This window comes from Macrobrachium rosenbergii, chromosome 55 (assembly GCF_040412425.1).
Source record: "Macrobrachium rosenbergii isolate ZJJX-2024 chromosome 55, ASM4041242v1, whole genome shotgun sequence".
Classification (NCBI taxonomy): Eukaryota; Metazoa; Arthropoda; class Malacostraca; order Decapoda; family Palaemonidae; genus Macrobrachium; species Macrobrachium rosenbergii.
In genome coordinates, this window is record NC_089795.1 from 62,421,985 (window position 1) to 62,431,984 (window position 10,000).

A 10,000-nucleotide genomic window follows, 5' to 3' on the forward strand; every position below is an offset into this window, starting at 1 on the left:
TTTGGTAAGTTTGATGATTGGAGGGTGGATAATCAATATTCCAATTTGCAGCCCTCTAGCCTCAGTAGTTAAGATCTGAGGGCGGACAGAAGATAAGCGGACGGACAGACAAATAGCCATCACAATAGTTCTCTTTTACATAACACTAAAAACGCAGTAATCGAAACTGAATGCTAATGTGGTATTGCAGCATAGCAATTAACATAACTTTCGGCGAACAGACCAGAAGATCACACCTATCAGGACGATTCAAATCCCTCTTGTTTTCTTTATCAATTCTGTAACGATATACTAAGCCTTTCAATTCCTCAAGAGATATATGTACATATATATGAATATATTACATGCCATATCTGTTGTTTTGCACATCTATTCCCAACGACTTATTGAACACAAGAACAATGAACTTTCTGAAGCCAACGTAGATGAAAATTAGAAATACAAGAGATTGGAGGTTAAAATTATCCTTGATGTGTTGCACATAATGCAGGATTCATGGAGCGAGGGCGTGTCAGCTGAAACGAGTAGTGACTCAATCTGCAGGCGGCGTTGGAGTCCCAGTTTTTTAATATTTTATCAGTTCCTGGATTTGACGCTGTACACGATATGGCTATATTGGCCTTTCGCGGTGACTTGGTTTCGTTGAATGAAACAGGCTGGGTAACTATAATGAATCAGAGATGCTGGTAAGAGTGTTGAGTTTTATTTATTCATTTTTATTTTTTTTTTATTTACTTCCTAATGAGCACCTTAGTCTTTGGAAGCTTGAATTTCAAGTCAGTGGGCCCTGTGGGTTTGTTCCGTATGAGTAGGAATAATAATAATAATAATCACAGCAAAATCAGCTAACGAGGAACTGCACTGCCACCACCCTTGATTAAAAAAGACAAGTATGCCACACTTATCTCTCTCTCTCTCTCTCTCTCTCTCTCTCTCTCTCTCTCTCTCTCTCTCTATATATATATATATATATATATATATATATATATATATATATATATATATATATATATATATATATATATATATATATATATATATATATATTTATATATTTATATTTATATATATATATATGTATTTATATATTTATATTTATATTTATATTTATATTTATATTTATATATGTATATATGTATATTATATATATATATATATATATATATATATATATATATATATATATATATATATATATATATATATATATATATATATATATATATATATATATTATATATATATATAAACGCACGATTAAGAATAATTTATGTCCTGATGGCTGTTAGAGTATTGCAGTATAATAGATGGGACAAAACATGCCACTGCAACTTGCACTCAAAAATTTCGATTTAGAAAGAAAAATGGCAAGTTACATGAGGCATAAAAAAAGTCGATGAATTTCCTTAAGGTACAAGAAAAACCTCTTAATTGCGATGGTATTTTTCATGTCAAAATAAACGAGTATTTTCACGTCAAAGAACATCATGAACTTTGGAGTCTTTTTAATGGTTCATAGTCTGAGTAAAATATCTGTCGATACCTCATTATAATTTCCTTAGTCATCAATAATAATGATATTAAAGCGACAGTCATCATTATCATTTCTCTAACGATGATTGTCAAATTAAGTGGAAAGATGAAAAACCAATTTCAAATCAATTTCCAATAGCAGGAAACGGAAAAGTAAAAAATTTTAATAATTAGTCTTGAACATAGTCCAAGTAAATTTTGAGGGTGGGTTACAAATTTTCAAAAAAAGTAATCATATATAGCTGTGTAAGCAAAATGTCAAAATTATTGTTTTTTCAATGGATTGAAAAATCTTCGATAAGAAGCAGACCGCGTTTGTACACAAAAAAAAAAATAAAAAACTTTTATTCAGGAAGACTCCAGTGAGCCGTTGAGAACATCATTACCTGTAATAGAGACCACAACTTTTTTCCTTGTTTTTCATTGCAATCCTCACATCAACTAGTTCAGACTAGAAACACCACAAATAGATTCAAATTATCCGTAATAATACGAGTCCCAGCCAAGAAAAATGACTGCCCTTTGTTCTAAATTAAACAATTAAACAATTAAGCATTAAGGCAATCTATGAGACCGAATCAGATCTCGCCCTTTACCGTTAGCAGAATACATTATGGGACGTATTTTTGTGTTGCCTCTAGGAAAACTTGGCCTTGCGAAAACGAAATTTGCGTGGCTTGTTCTTGTGCTTTGCTTCGCGGGGATGGCCCGGCTTCAGGCTTGGATTATACACCGGGGTTTGGATGAAGGTATTACGTGTCTTCATAGACAGAATCATAAAGAAATCAAATGGCAGAAGGAGGGCTGAGACACACAGATTTTGTACTGATAGACGTTTGCGCTTTTCAAGGGGAGCCTTTGAAAATCTGAGCTTTGTCAAAATGACATATAGCGTAGAAGGATTATAGAAATCAATGGTCAGTTGGTTATGAGAAGCTCTCATTTGGAGTATCGTTTTCCATTATTAATATTTTCTTTAATGAACGCTGCCATTTAAATACCAAGAAGGAAAATCTGACACAGGAGAATAACATGTATTCCAAATAAACATACCCACATTTTCTTAAACTGCTTAAGATTATCCCAGTTACTTATATCTGCATCGTCCCTTTATACTTTTATCAAAAGGATCATCTGTAATTAAGTCTGTTATTGTAGTCATTCGATTCAAAGTTTTGAAAAGCAACGGATTGCCACTTTGCTCCTCCCTTGCAGCGAAGAGCATTTCCTCATCAAGTATAAACCATCTTATTGCGTCGTAACGTTCTCCAAATGGAGCTGGGTAACAGGCGTGGGAAGGGTAGGGTTAAAGATCGCAGTCTAGGAACAGTTCTTATCAAATTATTCTAACACTAACCACAGCATGCATGCGAAAATGATGCCAGCAAACGAAAGACTAACGTTATATACCGTAGGAGGTTAGGGCCGTCAGAGCACTTCACGTGGTACACTGTAGGCATTACTTAAGGTTCGTTGCAGCGTCCCTTCGGCCACTAGCTGCAACTCCTTTCATTCCTTTTGCTGTACCTCCGTTCATATTCTCTCTTCCATCTTACTTTCCACCGTCTCCTGGCAGTTGCCTCATAGTGCAACTGCCAGGGTTTCTTCATGTTACACCTTTCAGTCCTTTTCATTCTCAGTTTCCCTTCCAACGCTGAATGGTCTCATAGGTACCAGCGCTTGGCCTTCGGCCTAAATTATATATTCCATCTAAAGTTATAATTAATCTCTTTTTAAGAATGGAGCGAAAAAAGCAAGAGACTAAATCCCACACTCGGATGACGTCAAAGATCGCGGCAAAGACTAGCAGACCAATCAAGGCCGCGGTGCCTCGTAGGAAAAAAATGAGGGTCTAAAAACGCGTACCCTGATGCACAAGGCCAGTCAGTCTGTCAGTCAGTGATTCCAGTCATCAAAAATAAGAAGAGGAGCCAGACAACAAGAAATCACTTATTACAGAACTTGGTATCAGTATTCTTGATTGTTTAGCGTTCTCTCTCTCTCTCTCTCTCTCTCTCTCTCTCTCTCTCTCTCTCTCTCTCACACTGGTGAAAATACTGAGCTCAATCCCGGGAACGGATGGAAGTGGTTCTGGTCCGTTTCCTGAAAAACTCATTATCTTTATTTGCCTCACTTGTGACTTTTACCTGGTTGTTAGTCGACTGAAGGGAGAGCAGTATAAAGACAGGAAGAAAAATAAAAGACTTATGCAACCAGTGTCGTGTCAAATCGCCTACATCTGTAATTAAAACTGAAAAGCGTCGAGTAGGCAATCCTCACTTCACCCGGGTAAAGCCATACATCAAATATTAGGCGGATGTTTATTATCTATATATTTGTGGGTGAGTGTGACTGTGTGTGTGTGTGTGTGTGTGTGTAAAAAAATTGAGTCGAAGCTTCTTTATTATTAAGTATATCGTAGGTAAGGGTAACACTAAAAAGGAGAAGGGAGACAAAACATGCATTTTGGGACTGAATTTGTTACTTTTTTCTTTTTGTTAGATAATAATAAAATCATATCTTTGTTAAGCTTTTACCAGCCACGACATGAGATCCATTTACGTTTGCGGGCAATGCAATTATCTGAACGCTCAAATTGAATCTATCATAGTGCCGTAATATCAACGGTTAGGACGCCATGAGATTCTTTCAGGGGGAAATCTTGTCTGCCATTTAAAATTTATCTGACATATTAGTAGCCTGACACAAATGGATGACTTGCCCTTAGTCCCGTAATTTTTTTTAACCCCATCTACGAAATTGCTCTCTCTCTCTCTCTCTCTCTCTCTCTCTCTCTCTCTCTCTCTCTCTCTCTCTCTCTCTCTCTCTCTCTCTCTAGGATCGAAGAAACGTGGTACGTTTACGTAGAATCCTGTGTTGCCTTGTAAACATAAGCAGATACTTATATTATTGCATTCGGCTATTGTGGAACTCAGCAAGAAGTGGCTTGATAGACTGATAGGTACAGAGGGGGAGAGAGAGATAGTTATCAATACCCCTTCGAAATATGCACCGTCTTGCCATCATGTTTATGGGCAACGACGGGCCTCTTCCCTTCTCCGAGACAAAACCAACCATTAGATACTTTTTATCTTTAAGTCTTGATTAACTGACTAACCACCCTATGGTTTGTTAACTTCTTTAATTAAGTCGCAGGAATGCTCGTTAAACTAATTACTTATTCTCTCAGATCCGAATGTATCATCCCATAATCTAATTATTTCACTTAACTCTGATATCAACACATTACGTTACATACATATTTCCGACTACAAAAAGAAAACTTAACAACTGGTTACGAATTTTATACCTCAAAAATACACCGCTGACGTATAAAAAGTAATGTGTTTCTGGGGGCATATAAGATAGAGTTTTTACAGGGGAGCCTCAGAATCTGCCACTGAGAAAAGTAGCTGTTTATACAAGTTTTATGGTGCAGGAAATAAACAATATTTAGGTGGGAAAAAAGTAAGAAGAGATCGCTGTTTACTCTTCAAAAATTTAAAATACCAAGAGAAGACATTTGATCATACTTTACAGTCACTCAAAGGAGGAGGACATTATTCTTTTATGGAAGAGAAAATGTATAGGCTTATTTTGTAGTGTAGAGATAAAGTAGGGAAACATAATCCTTCGTGTGGTCAAGACCTCAGTAAAATGAGAAAAAAGAAGTGAAAAGTGTTGGGCTTAAAATCTATGTAAGAGACGGAAACTATCACACACACACACACACATACATATATGTATGTATATATATATATATATATATATATATATATATATATATATATATATATATATATATATATATATATATATATATATATTTATATATGTGTGTGTATGTATATATTTATATGTGCATGTATATATATACTATATACTGTTTATACTCATATGGGCAATACACATATATATGTATGTATATACATATATGTGTGAGTATATTTATATAAAACATTATGCATTTGTCCTTGGTTGAGGGTGGCATCCTAGCACAGATAAGACAACTACCAGTACCACATACATGCTTTACCATTAGGCTTTTTACTCTAACTGAGAGTGGATTCTGAAAAAAGACCTGATGATGATCTCTATCACATTCATATTTTAAATGCAGAAGCTTGGATGAACCACAGCATAGACAACTTCCACAACAATAGCAGCTCCAAATTTATACAAAGAAGGCTCATCAATAGCGAATTGGCACATCCTACACACATTGCACCATTCACCTCTGTTTTGCTCTCACTCTCTCTCCCTGATTTTGAGGTCACACACTTTTTTCACTAACCAGTCACCCTACATTCTTTCCACATGACTGGTCCATAACAAAATGCTGTGATCCATTCTTTCGCCTAAATTCATCTTTTTTTTAGCCCTTCTTTATGTATTTTACCTTTCTTACAGTTTTATTCTTCTTGTGCCATATATACTCTGCAATCAATGCCCCTGTAGTTCCTTCATTTACATGTAGCATCCACGTTTCACTTCCATGAAGGAGAGTTGGCTCAACAGTCAGTTCTTACATTCCAACCTTAGCTTCCATAGACGATCAAAGTTTCTCCCTAATATTTTTCATACATTCACATACCATTCTGGTTCATGAATTCTGAGGCTCGCCTCTTCTCTCATCTTACTATCATCCAGTACATTTAATCCTAAACACTTATACTATATCATCTGCTTTCATCTTTCACCATACTTACTAGAGTACATAATTCCATCTTCATGGTCTCTACGGTCGTAAACTCACTCTTGCTCACATGTACCCTCAACTTCCTCCTCTTACAGACATTTTTCACTGCATTTTTTTTCACTATGCTTATTCAGTATTTTGTCATAAACAGTCATAGGCCATTCCACACTCCATTTATGACCCATATTTCTGTTGCATAGTATTGCAACTATATCCATTGCCCTTTCTCTGAATTCTCGCATTAATCTATCTATAAAGATGATAATCAGCCACAAAGACATAACTCCATCATCCAAACACTTCTACGCTCTCTTCAACTTGTCTTCTTACCGCATCCTCTTCATTCTCCACATCGCCACACTGTGGATTCTTTCAAAAGCTTTCTCTAGTTTCATGTACGTCATGTACAGCTTTCCAACTTCTCCTCATACACTGTACTCCCAATATCAATCATTTGTCGTGTGGTCAAGTTCTCTGGCCAACTAACGTCTCACTTGCAAATTGTCTTCTTCTAAGCCTCCCCGTATAAAGGCATTGCCGCCAGTGCACCTCACGCGGTGCACTGTAGACTTTACTCTTTGCAGCATACCTTGGAGCTCTAGCTGCAACCATTTCATTCCTTTTACTATACCTTGCTTCATATTCTCTTTCTTCCATCTTACTCTCCCCTCTCCTATCAATTGTTTCAACATTATTTTCAGTGCTGAATGACCTCACAGGTCCTAGCACTTGACCTTGTCCTAAATTTTATATTCCAATTCCTTCTAAGCCTGTGGAAGTATACTGGAAGGGGGCCATGGAAGAACAGGATTTTCACTGGTTGAATTTTAAACTTTAGTCTGGCAGGCCTATGATAGGTAGGGCTTCTCTTCACTTTGTTGTTGTGACCACAGGGCTTTAGTAACAGGGGCGACTGGAGCAACCATTGGAAGTAAGCAAGTAACAGCCGTGTTAAAACCAAAGATATTTTCTGATCAGAGCCACCTAATTAACTTAGTGGGAGGCGAGCTTCCTTTGTTTCTCGTGGATTATCTCCAAGGAGACAGAGGGCAGCAATGGCGTTTTCATTTTGAAAGGATTATAAAAGTAAAAAGCGGAGAAATGAAAGTTTGGTAAGTCAGGAAATGGTAGGAGCAATTTCTGATAATCTCTAACAGCGCCCCTTAACCAATTAACGAGGTGCCTCTTTCTGTGTTTGTATCATGCATGTGGTCTTTGCTTTCAAAGATATATGTCAGTGACTGACTATATATATATATATGTATATATATATATATATATATATATATATATATATATATATATATATATATATATAAATTATAATATATATATATATATATATATATATGTATATATATATATATGTGTATATATATATATATATATATATATATATATATATATATATATATATATATATATAGATGTTGACACGACCAAAAGTAATAATACAAATGCCACTAGTTGTACTTTAATAAAGTAATTTGAAATTCGAAGCCTCATTATGTACAACTTCAGATTTCGTCAACCATTTGGGAGGCATTTCTGTGACATGCGCACAATCGCGATTATTTCATGATAAGTGATGTCCAAGTAAAGGTTGTCACCAAAATCGTGAGAGTCGCAGACTCGTCCCAAGCGAAAGCTACCATCAGAACAAAGGATTTCATATACTTTGAATTATTCACAGGGCGGAGATCGCGCGAGGTAACCTCTTGTACTTTTATGGACTGCCGATCCCAGATGTACATGCTTTCTGACTCATCGATATGACCCAGAGTCCGAGCTGCTTTCAGTTGGATTATTAGCCTGTCCGTTGGCCATTTAAGTCCTCCACCTACGATTATGCCTTCGTGCTTATTGAGGATAATGTTAAATTTGCATTTAAAACGGAGAGAGAGTAATATTTGTTCTTTATTTCTTGTCCATTATACAATAAAAATTTCCCCATCGAATGTACATTTCAATCTTACAAAATGAATTTTACACACCCATTGCGATATGCTTTTATTTATCTCCGTAATCGAAGAAAAATTCTTCCTTAATCTTCCTTAATCAGTGTTCTCTGGGGTATGTTTTTATTTCCAAGTGTAAAACCCAGTGAGCCGTCCGACTGATTTTTTTTTTTTTTTCCCAAGTCAGAGGAAGGCACGAAGAAAGAAAAAGCATAGATGGTGCTTAAAAGACTATAACTTTCAAAAAGTAATGACCTGACATTTGCAATCAACTAAACTCATTTCATCTGCTGCATTAAATTACTTACGTGATTTGTTTTCTTCACCAAGAGTCTGAGACCCAATAGCATCTTTAATTTACTTTCTTTCGGTGACATTTGATGGAATGGAATGGAATATAGAATAAGTTCATAGGTCAAGCGCTGGGACCTATGAGGTCATTCAGCGCTGAAAGGGAAATTGAGAGTAGAAACGTTTGAAAAGTGTAACAGGAGGAAAACCTCGCAGCTGAACTATGAAACATTTGTTAGGAGAGGGTGAATAGCAAGATGGAAGAGAGAGAATATGAATGGAGATGCAGTTAAACGAATGAAAGGGGTGCAGCTAGGGGCCGAAGGGATGCTGCAAAGAACCTTAAGTAATGCTTTCAGTGCACCGCGTGAGTTGCACTGTCGGCGCTACCCCCCTACCGGGGTGGCATTTTATGAACTCAAAGAAGAATATTTAGCAGATGTCACATTCATTCTCATTCCTTTTAGTACGTGCTCGAGTTTGTGAACTAAAGGAAACCAAAACTCCAGTTTTTAGCTTTGCTGTGGTTAAGAAATATTTTATTTCTTTTTTTTTCCTGTTAAAAAAGATCATATTAACACTATTTAAGCTGTAACCGCTTCTCCCACCAGGTTTTGCTGTCAGTAAAAACAGGAAGTGCCGTTACGGTTAGGTGATGGTTACCCATTGAAAAAGCGCCACCGAGTCTAAAAAAACTAGTTTCGCTATTGTGTGTTTGTGTGCTGGTGAGTCTATGTACTGATGTCTTGGCAAATTCCCAAAAGCAAGGTTTTCGCAAATGTTCATTTTCTTATCTCCTTTGATCTGATTTGAAACCTTTAGGATTATTAGTAGTTTCTTAGTTGGTTCTTTAAAAGAAATGCAACTAAGGTTTAGCTTGTTGTCCAGTTGAATTTTGCCATTGTGGCTTCGTGTGCATCTTAGTGCCTCCAGCAACAAAGAGATTTTGAGGTGGTAATTAAACTTGTTAGTTGAAGGTTTTTACGGTCCTCATATTTTTCTCTTTTCACTGCTTTCATCGATATCAACCAATTGTTCGCTATTAACGTGATCGACCATGTAAAGCGAGTAATAGATTTTTAAAATCTTATGAAATTGTTTGTGTTAGAACTTTACTGCACGGTAGTTATATGGTGTTAGCATATCACATATTAATATAGAAGTTTAGTAGCTATTTAAAATTTATTAATTATTCCATACTACAGTGACATCAGTAGTTTCTGTCATATTACTTGTTTAAAAAAAATTACGTTTTCAAACCTAAAATTAAACTAGTCTCAAGAAGAATAGATAGAATATGATTTTAATGAAAAAATCCGTTATTTTGCACTCCACAGAAAATCATACACTGCTTGATCTTCCGTTGCCTGAAAATAATTGTTCCTCTCCATCTCTTTTCCGCTTTCTTGTTCCGCACAAGTGACTTACATGCTGTTTTCTCTCGCTCCTGGGAATGTGAAGTCTTAGTCAATCTATATTATTTAGGATTCATAAAGAAAAACCACTAAAACTATTAAAA

General features: G+C 36.0%; 1 protein-coding gene across 4 annotated transcripts in view; it reads left to right on the forward strand.

The window, feature by feature from the left end:
* Positions 1-10,000, forward strand: part of LOC136835332 (protein P200-like) — a 468,413-nt gene that overhangs the window by 412,261 nt on the left and 46,152 nt on the right. Inside the window, exon 1 of one of the 4 annotated variants that reach the window (XM_067098690.1) lies at positions 9,105-9,206. The exons of the other annotated variants lie outside the window; for them this stretch is intronic. The gene's annotated coding sequence lies outside the window, so the exon portion shown is untranslated. Of the gene's footprint in view, positions 1-9,104; positions 9,207-10,000 lie in introns of those variants that run through there. 4 annotated transcript variants of the gene reach the window in all.